This window comes from Portunus trituberculatus, chromosome 6 (assembly GCF_017591435.1).
Source record: "Portunus trituberculatus isolate SZX2019 chromosome 6, ASM1759143v1, whole genome shotgun sequence".
Classification (NCBI taxonomy): Eukaryota; Metazoa; Arthropoda; class Malacostraca; order Decapoda; family Portunidae; genus Portunus; species Portunus trituberculatus.
In genome coordinates, this window is record NC_059260.1 from 6,813,041 (window position 1) to 6,832,501 (window position 19,461).

At 39.6% G+C, this 19,461-nt stretch overlaps 1 protein-coding gene across 1 annotated transcript in view; it reads left to right on the forward strand.

Moving 5' to 3' along the window:
- The first annotated feature begins 931 nt into the window (after window positions 1–931).
- LOC123518119 (juvenile hormone esterase-like) overlaps window positions 932–19,461 on the forward strand; it is a 35,826-nt gene continuing 17,296 nt past the window's right edge. The window contains exons 1-2 of the mRNA XM_045278752.1: window positions 932–1,066; window positions 16,765–16,851. The gene's annotated coding sequence lies outside the window, so the exon portion shown is untranslated. The remainder of the gene's footprint in view (window positions 1,067–16,764; window positions 16,852–19,461) is intronic.

The following is a 19,461-nucleotide window of genomic DNA, read 5'->3' on the forward strand; positions in this document are numbered from 1 at the left end:
TGATATTCTTTTTTCAGAACCAACCATGAAAAAATATAAACAAATCCATAAAAAGAAAAAAAAAAATACGGTACGATAGGTACCACAGACAATCTAGTAAAATTGATTAACCCTTTCATTGCTACGAGTAAAGTGTTTTTAGGAGAGGTCTAAATTGCACCAGAGAACGAGTATAGGAGAAAAACGACTCATGAAATAAAACAATAAATAAAGATATATAAGGAGAGAACAAATAAGGCAGGTGAGAAGTTCCCGGGATTCAACACCCCCAACCCCCCCAGGCGCCCATTCATTATTCCGCTCTGTCAGTCTCTCCAGCGCAGGACCAAGGACGGAAACACAACACCGGAAATAATTAAAGGGACAATGAGACTAATATTCTTTTTCATTTCTTTCTGTCTTCCAGGATGTTGTTGGTGGCGGAGGACGTGGGGGTGGAGTGACGTGCGTGGGAGGAAAGTAAAACAGAGGTTCAGTGGGACACAAACGGATTTGTTTTCTGTAGTCTCTTCATCAGTGTTGTATATAGCTTTAAAGACTCATGAATATTATACTTTCTTTCTGTTATATGTGACCATACATACGATTTTTCTTCACATCTCGCTTTACTCATTCCTCTTGGTACAGACAACGCATATGTACTACACTGCCTGTGTATTGTGTCATTGCATATTTGTCAGACCTTCGTGAATCCCTGCAGTCCATCAGTGGACCCATAAGCCCTAAGGGATCCACACACCACAGGCTGAGAAGCATTACTCAACACTTTTTTCACAACATTCTTTTTAAGGTTGGTAAGCAGCTATAAGTTATTTAAAAGCAAAAAATGCATGGTATACACTAGTTAGTCCCCTTTGGGGAGGGCTGCACCACCGCCTGCCCCGCAACGTGCTATGGCATACAGAAAGATCAGTCAGTCTGCCTGCACTGTTCCTCCTTAAGGCTGCAGAGAGAGGCCCTGTGTGACTGTCAGTGCTCCTCTACTTCAATTCCTCCAACTTTCTGCATGTTTTCCTTTTCCCTTCTTCTGACACACTTAACATGGTTCGTAGACCTTGCTTCTCAGGTGAGTCATTCCACCAGCCTCGTCCGGTCTCAACCCCAGCGAAGCCGCATCCCTTTTGTCCTCGCGCCCCAGGCACTCACGACCTCGCTCTCGAACATTCCTTGGACTGTCACAAAAGTTTACCAGCCAAATTGGAATTTCCCTAAATACATTTACGCGTTGATTTGGTAAACAAGTGGATACGCGTCTAGGAGAGACTGTATGAGTGGCAGCACACACACACACACACACACACACACACACAAGCCCGGTAGCTCAGTGGTTAGAGCACTGGCTTCACAAGCCAGATGACCGGGGTTCGATTCCCCGGCCGGGTGGAGATATTTGGGTGTGTCTCCTTTCACGTGTAGCCCCTGTTCACCTAGCAGTGAGTAGGTACGGGATGTAAATCGAGGAGTTGTGACCTTGTTGTCCCGATGTGTGTTGTGTGCCTGGTCTCAGGCCTATCCGAGGATCGGAAATAATGAGCTCTGAGCTCGTTCCGTAGGGTAACGTCTGGCTGTCTCGTCAGAGACTGCAGCAGATCAAACAGTGAAACACACACACACACACACACACACACACACACACACAAACATGGGCCCGAGCGCACGTAAGCATTATTCTCTCTCTCTCTCTCTCTCTCTCTCTCTCTCTCTCTCTCTCTCTCTCCTGACTCACCGATGAAAATGGTCCATCTTGCATGAAAGCTGGACAACGCACTTATTACAGCCGCAGGTCCACGTCCTCATGTTTCTTTAATAAATGTTGGCAGCGGACGCCTCTAGTTAAGAAGGTCTGTTCGCCTCACAGCTTTCATATCCATGTCCCAGGCACAGAAATGAAGTTCAATACCACGGATAATAGGAACTCCATTAAGTAATGTATCGTGAGGGGGACAACAACGGTATTCTTAACACAATCATCGCTGAAAAGTTTTTTTTTCCCTTATCCACTTATTACATCTTCCACACTTACATATATTATGTACTGTATATCCTGAAACAATATTGTAGCTTAGAAACAACACAATTAGTTCGTCTACTGTTTCTTTTCTTTTATAGCTATGGAAAGATTTTTTACAGTGCTTTCAATGTTACCAGAGGAAAAAGATATCTGTATAAGGATTGATGAAAATAGACATTCAACGAAACTCATAAAGGCGTCAATGATACAAAGCATTTTCCCTCTCTTTAGTGTGTTCTCTTCGTGTTTGTTTCCTTGACAGTGTTTCCGTCGTTGGTATTTCTCGAGAGAGCTTAACGAGGTCCAGGAGAGGCCGGTCCCGCTGTGACCCTCGCCTCTTTACTGCAATATGAAGCCACATTGTGCATCACTCCCCAAAGGCAGCAACTGAGGATGCTGGCGGCGAGAGGAGGTAGTGCAGGCGGGCGAGAGAGGAGAAGCAATGTGAGGGAGGAATGACACAAAAGGAAAGGAAACAAAAAGGAAGGTGGACAAAGAAAATTCGAGTGTTAGGTTGAGGACTAATGAGGGAATGGTAGCGGCAAGGGAGCGGCGTGTTTTGCGTTACGTTGTGTAGTGTTGCAGGGAGGAAGGACGTTCACCAGCACTTTTCTTGTACCGTAAGTGTCGTTTGTGTCAGGGAACACTATGCATTTGATCCGGAGGTAAAAAAAAATAAATAAATAAAAAAAAAAAAAAAAAAAAATCATACACTTTTCATAAGGATAGGGAAAACAGAAGAGGAGGGGGGGATGGCCTTGTACGTTAAGGACACATTGCAATGTTACATAAATATTAGAATTAAGACAGATGACAAAACAAGTCTCTATGGGTGGATATTAAAGATGGGTCACAATCAGTAGTATTGGGTTTAGTGTACAGGCCACCTAATGCTACAAATGATATAAACTCTTCACTATGGGTTGAATCAAATAGAGCAGCCAGGTACAGTAAGGTATGTGTGGTAGGAAACTTTAATAATAGGAATGTTGATTGTAGCTTGATGGTGGGGAACACTGAAGCAGAGAAATTTCTTACGGTTATTCAGGACAATTTTTTGAAGCAGGTCATTTTAGAACACACACGGGGACATAATATTCTAGATTTGATTCTGTCAAACAGGGAGGAGGCAGTTACAGAGGTGGAGGTTGGTGGCCAGCTAGGTAACAGTGACCACAGTGAAATAAGGGCCACGAGGCTTTTAGAAACAAGAGCACTAGGAAAGTACCTGATTTGAGGAACGCTAATTTTGACGGATTAAGGGATATCTACAGGGAGACGTTTGGCAAGGGGCAAACAGGGAGCGTCAGGTAAGGCCAAGAATGCAGCTGAAAGAAGGAAGGCAGGGTCAGAGAGGTGGGGTGAGATGTGAAGTTTGAGAAGGGGAGAGTCAGAGGGGTGAGGCAGTGGGATCTGGGTCAGGTCAGGCCGAGAGGGGCGACGAAAGGGTGGTGATAGCAGGGCAGGTTAATGTTGGTGAGGAGTACAGCTATTTCCTGGATAAGTTGCATAGGGGCTAAGTAGCTCACATTCCATACAAAACAATAGTATCACAAGGGAACGACGTTAAATGGATGACAGATAGATTAAAATCCTACATAGGACAGAAGAGGAATATATATAATAGACTGAAGGCAGGAGATCAGGCTACTGTACAATGAATTAGTAAGAACAGTTATGATGTTAACGAGGAGAGCTAAAAATAATTATAAGTGGAGGGTAGCCAGCCAGGCAAAGACGGATCCCAAGGGATTTTTCCAGTCATACAAGACGAAGTAGAAAAGAAATACGTCCTTTAAAGACATTTACTGGAGAGATGGTTAGCTCTGGGGAAGAGATTAATAAAAACTGTATGAACGAGTATTTTTAACTGTCTTCACCCAGGAGAACACACAGGAAATCCCAGATAGCGAGCAGATGTTAATAGCAGAGGAGAGTGAGAAGCTGACAGATATTCATGTAACTAAGGAGATGGTAGAACAGGAGAGAGATAGACAAAAGAAATCTAAGTCACCAGGACCTGACGAGGTATAGCCAAGGGTATTTAAGGAATGCAAGGAGGTCATTCGTGAGCCATTAGTAGTGCTTTTTAGGATGTCTCTAGAGTCAGGTGACGTTCCGATATTGTGTAGGCAAGCCATAGTTTAGAAAAGAGATAAAACCCTAACGTCTAATTACAGGCCTGTCAGCTTAACTTCAGTTGTAGGTAAATTAATGGAATAGATAATAGCGAAAAACATTAGGAAGCATCTCGACAAACTTGTTGAATTTTTATAGTAAAGTTTATGAAACGGCAGATGAAGGTGATAAAGGTTACAAAGGGAGCCAGTCAAAGCGAGCGTCAGAGGCTCTAGTACGCCAGCAGGTGATGAGGAAGCAGCCCACGAGCGGGCAGCCACTCACAGGACAGAACACAGCTGATACAAGATAGCGTCCCGTATTTTGATAGAAAAGGGCAGGAATCATGGCCTAGAGAATACTAAAAGATTATAATAAAATATAAAACAATGATTGATAATAGTGTAATTCACGTAGTCTGTGGCAGAGGACTGATACATATTAACCAGCAGTTAGTGATGGCTGGGACAGGAGACTGGAGCAGCGAACCTAGGTATGCACGGGGCGACTGACTTGGGGGTGGGGGCCGGCTTCTGTGTGTTTGGGGGAGGGGGGACAGGATGCTTTGAGACGAAATGATGTCCACAGGCAGGAAAATGAAGTTCGTAGCACTTGATGATGGTGCAGACGCGGAGACGACGTAGCAGGCAAACATATGTTTCGTTTCCTTGCAAGTTGCAGTTGCACTAACGTGTGTGAAGACTTAATCCTTATAGTAGGTAATGTAGCATAGTATTTTTAGATTTTCTAAATTCAATTGATCTAGAATTAAGTACACCACTTCTCAAAAAAAAAAAAAAAAAAAAAAATTCTAGAATGCCACACAAGTTCAACCAATATTCTCCAAAATGATTCAGCTTATCTTTTCAAACAATCAACATACAACTAAAACTTCCACGAATTCGCAAGTGCCAACTTTACAAATGATGCATCAAAATATCAGTCTCTGTCTCTCTCTCTCTCTCTCTCTCTCTCTCTCTCTCTCTCTCTGTTCTCTCTCTCTCTTTCTTGTTTGTTGAGCCTATTATATACCCAATGTTTCTCACTATCTTTTTCCACACCAGTTTTATCATTGACCATTTGGAGACCAGTCCACGTGGGGACACACGTGTGGACACCATATGCGAGAAGGCACATACATAATACTATCAAATAATTCTCAACTGTAGTACACATCCGGAAACAAGACACTTCCTTATTGGTGTTTCAGAGGCTCAGATATAACCTACTAGATGACCAGTTTGCATATTGGTCTTAGTAGGAGAGTCAGTTTGCTTATTGGTCACTGTTATTCATCAAACCACATTTGATTGATGTGGTTTGATGCAACAGCACGACTCTGTCTCACCCTGTCCTAACTCCTCTCTCTTCCACTATTCATTGCAGGCACAAGACGTGCTTAAGCAACATAACCAGTTGTGGAACCTTGTATCGACAATACTTGGTACAATATATATATATATATATATATATATATATATATATATATATATATATATATATATATATATATATATATATATATATATATATATATATATAGTCTTCCAAAGAGCCCATGTAAAAGTTTGCGAAGAGAACGCCTATGGCAAAGTCATCAATCTGTGTGTACATATTTCCGTCTGGTGCGTAAAACGGTACTTCTTTAGTGCAGGCTTGCAGGAGGAGGCGGAGCGAGCCTTCGGGTATGGGAGACTTGACGTCTTCCGAGTGGCTTTATGTTCGTGTGGCCCCGTCTCCATATCTACACTTATCCAATCTTACTTTAAAAGTATGCACACTCGTTGCAGACACTACTTCTTCATTTAAACTGTTCCACGTCTCAATACATCTCTGCGGGAAACTATATTTTTTAATATCTCTCAGACATCTTCCCTTTCTCAGCTTTTTACTATGCGATCTTGTGCTTCGGATGTCATATTCTTCTCTCAGGATCAGTTTCTCATTATCCACTTGGTCCATTCCGTTGATCAATTTATAAACTTGTATCAGGTCTCCTCTCTTCCTTCTTTGTTCCAGGGTTGGTAGATCCATAGCCTTTAGTCTCTCCTCATATGTCATCCCTTCAAATTCTGGAACCATTCTTGTAGCCATTTTTTGTAGCCTCTCCAATTTCCTTATGTGTTTCTTTTTATGAGGGGTCCACACTACTCCTGCATATTCCAATCTGGGTCTTATTATAGTACTTATCAATTTCTTCATCATTTCTTTGTCCATGTAGTGAAATGCTACTCCAATATTCCTTAGCAAATTATATGTTTCTCTAAAAATTCTATCAATATGGCTTACTGGTTGATTGTTTTCTTCCATCGTCACTCCTAAGTCCTTTTCCTTTTTAACTTTCTCCAGTTCTACTCCATCTCCCATCTTATAGATTCCCACAGGTCGTCTTTCACTCTTTCCCATTTCCATGACATGGCTTTTGTTCACATTGAATTCCATTTCCCACTTCTTACTCCATTCCCAGATCTTATTTAGGTCTTCTTGCAGTATTTCACAATCCTCCTTTTGCTTTATAACTCTGCACAGTTTCGTATCATCTGCAAACAGATTTATGTAGCTGTTCACTCCTTCTGGCATGTCGTTAATATAAATGAGGAAAAGTATTGGTGCCAATACTGACCCCTGTGGCACTCCGCTTTCTACTGCTCTCCAATATCTTGAACTACCGTCCTTATTTCTCTCCCCCTCAAATAATTTTCTATCCATCTCAATGTGCTTCCTTTTAAGCCACCCTTCTCCTCTAACTTCCACAGTAATCTTGCATGTGGCACTTTGTCAAACGCCTTTTTTAAATCCAAATAAATACAGTCAACCCATCCCTCTCTCTCTTGTACTCTATCAACTATTCTAGAATAGAAACTCAATAAATTAGTTACACAAGACCGTCTTTTCTAAAACCAAATTGGCTATTTGATATTAATTTGTTGTCTTCAAGGAACTCGATCCATTGTTTCTTTATTATTCTTTCACACATCTTGCATATTACACTAGTTAGTGATACCGGTCTGTAATTTAAAGGTTCTTCCTTCCTTCCGCTCTTATATATGGGAACCACCTCAGCTCTTTTCCATTCTACTGGTACTGTTCCATTTTCTATTGAGCATTTTATGATGTTGTATATAGGACTTGCTAGTTCTTCCCTACATTCTTTCAGTATTCTGCCTGAGACTTCATCTGGTCCCATTGCCTTCTCTTCATCCAGTTCCTTCATTAACTCTTTTATTTCAAGCTTGGTTACTTTAATCTCTTTCATATAGATTGTCTCTCTATTACCCTGTGGCCTCTCAAATTTGGATTCCTTAGTAAAGACCTCCTGGAATTTTTTATTTAATAGTTCTGCCATACTTTTGGGTCTTCCACCATCCCGTTCTCTCCTTTTAACCTTTCTATTGTTTCTTTTTGCCTAATTTTTCCATTTATGAATCTATAGAACAATTTTGGTTGCTCCTTACATTTTTCGACAATGTCTTTTTCGAAGTTCTTTTCCTCTTCCTTCCTCACCTTAACATATTCATTTCTCGCTGCCTTGAAGTTTTCCTTATTTGCTGGATTTCTATTTCTCCTCCACCTTTTCCATGCTCCATCTCTTTTCTCCTTTGCCCTAGCACACCTTGCATTAAACCAATCTTTCTTTCCTTCTTCTTTAGGTCTATATTTTGGGACATATTCCTGACTCCTGTTTTGTATATTTCCAAAAATAAGTTATATTTGTCTTGCATTGTCTCTGAGTTTTCCATCTCCTCCCAGTCTACGTTTTTAAAATAGTTCTTGAGATTCTCAATATCAGCCTTTCTCTAATTTAATCGGTCTCCTTTGTATGTATCGTCTCTATCTTCCTTTCCCTCTTCTATATCTATTTCTAATATTGCATGGTCACTCTTTCCCAATGGGCACTTATATCTTATATCATCATTCATTTGTATACCCCTTGTAAAAACTAGGTCCAATCTCGCCGGCTCGTCGTGTGTGTGTGTGTGTGTGTGTGTGTGTGTGTGTGTGTGTGTGTGTGTGTGTGTGTGTGTGTGTGTGTGTGTGTGTGTGTGTGTGTGTGTGTGTGTGTGTGTGTGTGTGTGTGTGTGTGTGTGTGTGTGTGAGAGTGTGTATGTGTGTTTGTTTATGTAAAAGGGGAAAGCTGGCCAAGGCCAACACGAAACGAAAAAAATATTCCCACTAAGATGTCTATACCGTTGCATGTCAAAGAGAGTTAGCCAGAAAGTAAAGGTATAAATGTCTTGAAACCTCCCTTTTAAATGAAGTCAAGTCATAGGAATTTGGTAATACAGAAGTAGGTAGGGAGTTCCAGAGTTTACCAGAGAAACAGATGGATGATGGACAGTACTGTTTAACTCTTGTGCAGCGAGGCTGCAGGAGAGACATGCAGTTAGCAAGATCAATAGAACAGTTAGCCTGAAAATACTGATGTAGAAGATACCAAGATATGCAACACTCTGGCGGTAAGAAAGAGGCTGAAGACAGTCAATCAAAAAAGAAAATTTGAAAAAAACCTATCTTTTAAAACTGTATGAATGGAAGCCTCCATACATTAGCGGATAAGGCCCTTGTACCGAGTTAGCAGTTGTTGAGGGGTGAGAAAAATTAGCGGATACGCCTCAGAACGCCTAACCTCATAGATGTTTCTGAAAGAGATGAGATGTGAAGTTCCCAGTTTAGATTATAAGTAAAGGACAAACCGAGGTAGAAGAGGGAGGACAGTTGAGTGTTAATGAAGAAAAAGGGATACTTGTCTGAAAGGTTTTGTCGAGCTGATAGATGGAGTAATTGAGTTTTTGAGGCATTGAACACTACTAAGTTTTGTCTGCCCGACTCAAAAATCTAAGAGAGATCAAATGTCAGGTGTTCTGTGGCGTCCCTGCTGGATCTGTTATCTTTCTGAAGCGTTGGTCGTCTCTGAAAAGTCGTGGAAAAGTGTAGACTGGTATCCTCAGCGTAGGAATGAATAGGGCAAGAAGTTTAGTTTAGAAGATCATTAACAAATAATAGGAAGAGAGTTGGTGACACGACAGAAACGTTAAGAGAAGAACAGTGGCCGTCTATCACAGCAATAAAACGGTCAGTGAGAAAACTTGAGATAAAGTTACAGAGAGGAGAGAAACCTTAGGAGAATTGTTTACAGATCAAAGCTTTGTGCCGGACTCTTTCAGACGCTTTTGATATGTCTAAGGCATAACTCAGTGGTTCCCAACCTGTGGTACGCGTACCACTAGTGGTACGCGAGGGCCTTCCAGGTGGTACGCGAGCACTTTCGGGGTCATGAACGATTTTTAGTTATTTTTTACTTCACAAAAATGTTTACTGCCTATGGCCCTAACATAAAATAAAATAGTCAATAATGTGACAATGTGTGGGTGTGAATTGAACCCGAACCGAACAGGTCAGACTCAGAAAGAAAACGTATGCTGGCGACTCAGTGTTGCGCTGTCTGCCATAATTATGGAATTCTGCCATAATTTGACACGCGTTTGCCATCTGCCATACACTGTCTGCCATCTGCCAAACTGAGCATGGCCTCCTCGTACCCAACGTTAGCCCGTCACGCTGTTCCCCAGCTACTGATTTTCCCCTCGACGTGGGAGTGCGAACAGGGGGTTCTCAGCCTTCATGACCATCAAGTCGAAGAGCCGGAACCGTCTTGCTGCTCCCGGGCATGATTTCCGATGTGCTGTGAGCAAAGTCATGCCCCGCATTGACCAGCTGGTGGAGAAGAAGCAGATGCAGCCCTCGCATTGAGTTGAATTTTTTTTAGTTCATTTGTGTGTTCTACTTGTAAAATTATGGTAAATAAAGTAATATCTGATCGAATTGAGTTTCTCTGGAACCAGGTGGTACGCGGCGACTGTACAGGACCTCCAAGTGGTACTAGATCACTAAAAGGTTGGGAACCACTGGCATAACTCTAAAAGAGTATGACAGAGCCTCAGTAAGGAAAGTCAGATCAGCAGTAGAACGATCTAGACGGAAGCCATACTGGCAATCAAATAAAAGATTGTGAAGTGACAGATGTTTAAGAATGCAAATCAAGCAAGAGATTAAAGTAATAGAGTGGTAGTCCAAAGGGATTAAAACGGTCACCCTTTTTAGGGAACAGGCTGAAAGTAGGCAAACTTCCAGCAAAAAGGTAGAAGTCGATAGACAGACCTGGAAGAATTTAGACAGACAAGAAACAAACACCGAGGCACAGTTCTTGAGAGGAACCCTTATTGGGTCTATACGGTAATTTTTCTTAAAGTTTAGACCAGCCAGGGCATTGAAAACTTCATTTGAATCGAAGGCATGATATAGTCAGAGGAAGGCGGAGGAGAAGGTGGAACAAGGCAAGAATTATCCAAAGTAGAGTTATTAGGAAATGTTTGATAGAAGAATTCATCTGTAGAGACAGATGTGATGGCAGTGGTGCCAGCAGGATAATATAAAGGCGAGAAAGATGAAGAAGTAATGTTATTTGAGTTGTTTTTGGCCAGAATTCAGAAGTCTTGAGAGAAGTTGGATTTCTAAAGATTTTAACTTGTTGTGATCCGAGTTGTGTTACAATGTTGCATGATTTCTTAGGATACTATAGTAAAACTAAGTTGTACTGACCCGTAGGGTGTTGTTTGCCATTCTGCCAGATTTCCAACCAAAACATTCAGCCTATACTATTCATGGTTCTTTAATCACAGTATTATCAGCAAACGGCGTTCTAAGAATATTCTGACTATTTCATTAAATATCAGGTGATTCAAATAAGTGTTATATACCAAGTCAAATGAAGGTATTTCATGGACATGTATGATGATGTGGCATGTCAGGACGGGCGACGTTGCCAGTCGACCCGAGGCGGGATTTCCCCTGGAGGAAGGGGGAGGTGTCAGGTCACCACGCAGGTGCAAATCGACTCACTTCTCATTTGGTCGCCACTATGGAAAGATACACTGACGCATCCTCGTCTGTGTGTTGTACAGCCAAACCAAGAAGTTTGTCTACAGAATTAATAAATAAAGCTTGCAAGGACCACTTTTACCAATAAATCAAGCGAGAAAGAGGACAGCGGGTGCAGCTGGTATATCTGAAGGCACAGTGAAGAGGATTTGTCCCAGTGCAAACAAGATATACACCACACAACATCACAACCTTATCAGCGCTTCTTTTCCCCACTCATTATATTGCACTGGATATTTCGAGAGGACATAATAGTAAATATTTGGTAAATTATCAGCCTCATTTTCACTTTTATAACCAGCACTTTAACTATATTTAATTTACCTATGGCATCTTCATGTCTTGTCCATCACTTATATTTTTTAGCGAAGTCATGCATTAAAATAAATAAAGCACAGTTATTACGTTTTTTTGAAGTAATGATAGATATGGCAGAGTCGCACGGATTATAGGCCTAGCCCTACGGGTCAGTACAATTTAGTTTTACTGTAGTTATAAATACTCAATCTATAAATACTGAAGTTATATATATTCAACCTTACGTAATAAATAATATTCATACCTAAGATGTTCGATACGTAGCCGGTAAAATGACAATCACGAATACTTAGAGTTGTCTTTTCCAGTCACAATTATTGAAACTTTCTCTCTTCAATCCATACATCCATTTATAAGAATTACGTCAACTTCATAAACTAATACACACAATGTAACTCACCGCTGATAATAATTACAACCTTCTCTTTTCTATCCATATATCCATATATTTTAACAATTATTTCAACATCGTACACAAATACACACAAGTTAACTCCACTCATCCATAAATCTCTTATGCAACATATCTACGTTACGGCGATGTACTCAATTGAGAATCAATATAGATATCACATGCAATATATCTGCGTTACGGTGATTTACCCAATCTACAATTATCATTCTCATTGTACGAAATATATATCAGCGTCATACTGATCAAACGAGTACCTAATATCCTATTTTTCCTCCTCCATTTAAATTGATTTCAAGAATTAATTACGACTTAAAATTTCCGCTTACTTTAAGTGAATTCGCCATATCGCCTGTGGCCAAATTCCGCACCGGGCTTCTCAAAACCTCATAGCTCTGATTTCTCCAGCTTCTTCTCTCTTTCCTCACTCTTCCAACAAATACATATGACCTGAGATCTCTCGCATATCTGTAGAACAGCACCTCTCTTCTACTAAACTTTAGCTTCTTTTCCTCACCAAAACTCAACTGTTTGAGAAAGCTGACAGTAGCTCCTTTTCTGTTCCTCCTACTTCCTCTATCTTCATTTTCGATACAATGCTGAATGTTACGTCTATGAGCACAAGGATTTAACTTGCTCTCGTGTCCACGATCTTGAATCTTCCGAGTTTTCAACCATCTAGCTTCGACTATATTGTCACTCTCTAACTTTATTTGTGCTATCTATATCTTACCTAACTCCTTTTACTATAGTAAATTCTTAAATTATTTAACTTCAAAAGTGGAGCGCATTCTATCCCTCTATCCTTTTGTAAAGACATCCATCCTTGTAGATTTCAATGTTTACCACCAGCTTTTGCTTTCCTCTCCCTTCACTGACCATCCTGGTGAACTAGCGTTCAACTTTGCTATGCCATGATCTAGAGGAGCTGGTGCAACAACTTAGTCGCATTGCTGACCGTCTTGGAGATATGCCAAACATTCTCGACTTTTTCCTTACCTCTAATCTTCCTGCTTATGCTGTTACTCTATCATCTCCATTAGGATCCTCCGGTCGCAATTTCATTTATGTATCTTGTCCTATTTCTCCAGTCTCTCCTTAGGATGCCCCAAACGGGAGGTGCCTCTGGCGCTTTGCTGTCACCTTAGACTTATCAAAAGCTTTTGATAGTGTCTTGAACAAAGCTTTGAATTCCAAACTGCCTTCCTACTGTTTGTATCCTTCTCTCTTCAACTTTACCTCAAGTTTCCTTTCCGACCATTCTATTGCTGCTGTGGTACACGGCCACTGTTCTTCTCCCAAATCTAGTAGTAATAATGGTGTTACTCAGAGTTCTGTCTTGTTACCCACTCTCTTTCTATTATTCATTATTCTTCTTAACCATACTTCCTGCCCTATCCACTCCTACGCTAATGATACCACCCAACATTTTTCCACGTGCTTTCAGAGACGATCAACCCTTCAGGAGGTCAACAGATCACGCAGGGATGCCACAGAACGCCTGATTTCTGATCTTTCAAAGATTTCTGATTGGGGCAGAGAAAATAAAGTAGTTTTCAATGCCTCAAAAACTTAATTCCTTCACCTATCAACTCGACACAGCTTTCCAGGCACCTATCCCCTCTTCTTCATTGACGCTCAACTCTCTCCCTCTTCCACACTAAAATAATCTTGGTCTCTCCTTTATTCATGATCTTAAATGGAATCTTCACATCTCATCTCTTGCTAAAACAGCTTCTATGAGGTTTGGCGTTCTGCGGCGTCTCCGCCAGTTTTTCTCACCCCTCCAACTGTTAACTCTGTATAAGGACCTTATCTGCCCCTGTATGGAGCACTCTTGGCATGTTTCGATGGGTTCCACTCACACAGTTTTATCAGATGGGGTGGAATGAAAAGCTATTCGTCTCTTCAACTCTCCTTCTTTGACTATCTTCAGCCTCTTTCTCACCGCCGAAATGTTGCATTTTAATTTTTTATTTATACCATGTGGGCTTTTTCACGGGAATTCATGGGCTAAAGGGGATACTGTTTAGGGTACCTCCTATCTCAAAGCCCACCCGCTAGAAAACCGTTGCCCTGAGTGAGGAAGCCTAACCTACACTCAGACCGTGGACAGGATTCGAACCCGTGCGCTTGGAGACCCCTCGGACTCCAAAGCGCGCATGGTTCCACTGTATCTTTTAGCGCTATTTTCATGCAAACTATTCTACTGATCTTGCGAACTGCATGCCTCCCCTCCTCCCGCGGCCTCGCTGCACAAGGCTTTCTTCTTCCTCTCTTCCCTATTCTGTCCAACTTCCTACCTGTTTCTGTATTTCCTTCCTCGTAGAACTTTCTTTTTAGAGGGCGGTATCAAGACATTTATTTCTTGATTTTGGCTAACTCTTTACTTTTATTTTAGAGAACCAGCACTGAAATGGGCCTTTTCTTTAATATTTTGTTGCCCTTGGCTGGCTTCTCACCTGCATTAATATAAAGCAAAAGCAGAATGATTAGAAGTAAGGATAATGTCAAGAATGTTGGGCGTATCCCCAAGACTGTCAGGATAAAAATACGGTGTTGCACCAGTTGCTCTAGGTCATGCAGGATAGTAAACTTACAGGCTAGTTCATGAGGATGGTCAGTGAAGGGAGAGGAAAGCCAAAGCTGCAGGTGGACATTGATATCTCCAAGGATGGAGATCTCCACAAAGGGATAGAGAGACATGTATGGTTGCAATCCGACCTGAAGACATTTACGGTACCCTCCGGGAAAGGGACTCCGAGGCTGGTGTTAGAGTTGTCATTTTTTATTTTTAAGTGAATGGTGTGTGTGTGTGTGTGTGTGTGTGTGTGTGTGTGTGTGTGTGTGTGTGTGTGTGTGTGTGTGTGTGTGTGTGTGTGTGTGTGTGTGTGTGTGTGTGTGTAGTAAAAACAGGAGTTTTCTTTAGAGGGCAGGCTGTGACTGTCCCCTTGAGTTGTGAGACACAAAGGGAGACGTTCAGCGAGTTGAGAACTTGTAAATGGTAGGTTCACAGCATGCTCTAGTGACAATAGAACTTGTCCAGATTAGAATTTGTGGTATTAGACCTCGTTGTGAGTAAACTTATATTTCCTTTTATCATAGAAATTTAGTAATAGTTCTAGAAATTTTATTGCTGATAGGAAGGATTAGAAAAGAACTACTTTTATTATTATTATGTTTTTTTATGCACTTGTTTATTAAGGTAATGTAGAAACGAGATAATTAAACTTTTATGTACAGAGAACAGAGATTTTAGAAGTAACAATTATATTACAAATGTATAGTTTTAACAATTATGATGGACCATATTTTTAATATAAAGTATTGTATCAATGTAATGTTGCTGTGGTCAATAAACTATCTATCTATCTATCTATCTATCTGTGTGTGTGTGTGTGTGTGTGTGTGTGTGTGTGTGTGTGTGTGTGTGTGTGTGTGTGTGTGTGTGTGTGTGTGTGTGTGTGTGTGTGTGTGTGTGTGTGTGTGTGTGTGTGTGTGCATACGCAAGTGTGGGTAGGGGTGTGATGGTTACCACATTCACAATACACGTACATAGCTGTAATATAAAATAATATAATGTAGGAACTGGTTTATCTTGCTGATTATGTTCCACGTCATCTACTCGGGTGAACAACCTCTCACTTAAAGGGATCGACATGGAGGAGTGAGTCAGTCTGTCACCCGGGGTGTGCATTGAACACATCAACCACTAAGGGGTCAGTGCAACTCCTGCAACATCGTAGTGTAGAACCTTATATTTTTTTGTTGATTAACGAAAAATTATATATATGTATATATATATATATATATATATATATATATATATATATATATATATATATATATATATATATATATATAATTATGGCCTATAGCGCCTGTAGGGACATTTGAAGAGTATATGTGGGAAGCGCTGTTAAGCTCCCGCCCATTGGTGGTGAAGGCAATTTTATTTATATTGATACCCATATTAGAACCCATATCACCAACCATGTAGGTAACTTTAAACCACTCGACAAATGGCATAGCTTCAAAGTGGTATGTGGTTGATTCCAACCTACTCGTGGACGTTTGCCCAATCCCACGCTCACCACCTTATCCACTACGCCACCGCCTCCCTATATATATATATATATATATATATATATATATATATATATATATATATATATATATATATATATATATATATATATATATATATATATATATATATATATATATATATTTTTTTTTTTTTTTTTTTTTTTTCTACGTTAGAGGATGTTAAAGGCATGAACGACTTCAGCATTATTAAGTTTTTGCTGTGTGTTTTCAATTTGTGTAATTAAGTGTTGCTCTTGAACAGTAAGAGCCCCGATGAGCTGTCCAAATATAGAGTTTGTAGCGGAAATTTGTTCCTCTTCAGGGAACATCTTAAGACAGAATGTGTGACTTTCTTTTGAAGTAGACAGAAGGTGAAGAGTGAAGAGATTGGACAGAAGAAGACAAAAGATGAAAAAAATAAGGAAAGTAGTAGAGTAAAAGATTGTGGGTGACCACATTTCTATTTCTAATTAATAACTTATCAAAAATCTGGAGCGCACTATCACTTCTTGATTTATTTATCTATATATTTATTCACTGTTATTGTTATTATTATTTTTTTACTTTCTTATTACATCTATTTACTTATTTATTATCTATTTGTCTATTGATATTTTATGACTTTAAAAATTTATTTATGTTTTTGCAAGTAGAATCCAACTAACCCATCACCGTTCCCTTAAAACAAGACTACTTGCGCTGTTTGATGTGTTTATTTTATTATATATTTGTCTATTTACTTATTTATTTATTCATTCCTATTTACTTCATTTATTCATTATTGTTTATTTATTCACTTTATTTATTGTATTTACTATTTAGTTATGTAGTTGGCTTATTTCCCGCTTCTGTAATTATGACGTTGTTTCCTTTTCAGGCAACTCAGAAAAAGTATCTTGAGGTGCTTGTAAGGTTAAGTGTCTAGTTAAAACACTCAAGATTATTTTGGTCGAAGGTAAGCGTGGTAAGTATCATGTTATGTTTCTTGTGACTTAGTATTGTTAGTATATGGTGTTTGGTGTTGTTTTGCGTGCCTGTATACTGCTTGGGTAGTCTCTGTGAAACTTCTTGATGTTGTTGTGAATATCTTTAAATTTTTGGTATGCAGGTATCTCTATTAACTCCATCCTGTCCCATATTTCCTGTGCTCTTTTGTGTAATCTGATATTTACTAGCATAGTGTTGGTTTGAGCATGCGTTTTATTGTGCTTATGGTATACGAATGTTTTTGATTTGTGGCAAATCTTAATGTTTTATTTTGTACTTTTTGTAACTTGCTTATTTGTGTCGTACTCAATGTTTGGGTGAGGATTGGAAGGGATAATCTAGAATTGGGAATATAAGAGCTTTTACTAAGGGGACCCAACGTATTTTTTTATTCTTATGGTTGCAGTACGGTCTTCTAGAAAGTCGCAGAGCAATTTTTCGATATCTGTTGGTAGTTATAGCTGGAGTATTTTAGATTTAATCCCACAGTGCCAAACTTTATCAGAAGCTTTTGTGACGTCTCCTAGCACTATTTAGCACTGTTCCCTATCTGCTTTTTGTTGTGCTTTTCGTCTGAATAATGTTACGAAATCCGGGTTGGGGATATAATCTCTTGATGGAGGTTGATATAAGGTGAATATAATGACTTTCCTGGGGAAGGTTGATAATTTAATTGCCAATATGTCTGACAGAAAATCATCTAATATTTCATAATGAATAATTTTCTTGACGACTATTGCTGAGCCGTCTGCAAGATTGTTGAGTCTGTTATTTTCATGTATATTGTAGCCGAATATTTTTACCAGTGTTTCCTCGGGTAGACAGTGACTATGATGTCTGGATCAATTACTCTATAGATGTTACAGAGTGGTATCCTTTTGTTATACCATTGTTAGACGTTGTGTTGTATAATTCTAATAACGTGTAAGGCCATGTTCGGTATTTGAGTTTTATTCTCTAGAGTGAAAAGAATTAGTTTGATATTTTTCCTTGCTCTTCTCTGTTCCCTTAGTGGAGGTGTCCTATCAATATTTATGCCTGATCTTATTTCCATAAAGCTACCGTCATTCATAGTGTCGAAGAAGTCATGTAAGTTTATTTCACCGTTTTTAATGAGATGAAGTAATTCGGATGGCTCAATTAATGGTTCAGTATATGTATATTACTATATATGTATATATATATATATATATATATATATATATATATATATATATATATATATATATATATATATATATATATATATATAACATCATCCTCAATCCTTTAATCTTCCTCTTTTTGTCCCTAAGCACCGTGAAAAACATAAGAATTTTCTTCATACATAATCCTGATTCTTCACTTGCTTCCATTCACACAATTTATTCTTCCTCCTCTACTGGTCTTATCACCAATGTCACTTGTCTTCCCATTCGTCACTCAGCATCCCTTGATAAGGGCGCTGCTATCAATCTCATATAAAATTGCAAGTCTTTAAAGCTTTATCTGCTTCTTCTCCTTCGGTCGTTGACTTGACCCCTGACTTCAACATCCATGGTATCTATGATACCTGACGGCAAAGTTTTTTTTTTTTTTTTTTTTTTTACGGCAAGGCCTATAGCGCCTGTAGGCACACTTGAAGAGTGTATGGGAAGCGCTGTTCAGCTTCCGCCCATTAGTGGCGCAGGCAGTTTTATTTATAGTGGTACCCATATTAGGCCCATATCACCGCCCAAGCTCATCTTGAGTGTAACCACCTAGAATCTGGATATCATGGTGATATGTAGGTAACTTTAAACCACTCGACAAACGGCAAAGTGTTTTAAGGCTGTACGTGGTGGGATTCGAACCTACGCGTGGACGTCTGCCCGATCTTACGCTCACCACCTTATCCACTATGCCACCACCTCCCTATAAGTGCTCTTATGACTCTCACTCTCACCTTAGAAACCAGACATCTCTGCTTACTTTTACATAGTATCAAATATGTCATTCAAACCTGTCTTTATTGGTTTACAAATCATGTGTGACAATGACATCAATCTCTTTCCTGTTTTCAATAAGATTTCTCAATTAGCAACTTCCATCCCTGCTGTCTCTTCCTCTACTATATTTCTCTCCCTTGCTGGTGTGGTTATGTCAGACGCAATTCTTTCTTCTACCAGCGTTCAGACATGTTCCACACTGGTTAATGTTCCGCATGACTTGCCAGTCTCACATGCTCAATCTGGTTATTGTGTAACTTCAAGTAAACACATTTCGTTAGCTCACTCGGTTATGCTGCATGCATGTAATTTACTCGTAGTCGATGCTTCGATTAAGTGTTCTCTGTGCACTGATATTCTCTGTCTGCCACATATATCAAAGTATTCAGCCTGAATCTGTTCTCACCACAGTTGATCATGTTTTTTTTTTCAAAATAAGATTGAGAAATGTATCATATTTACCTGTCAAGGTCAAAGCAATTGTATCGTTTGGTGAAGTGTTGCCTTACTCAGAGAAAGTTCAAACCTTGGATGATTTTCTTAATCATCCACTTAATCATGCATCTGTATCTGATGAATCTGAAAAGTGTTCTCTTCCTACCATTAAGGATTACATTTTA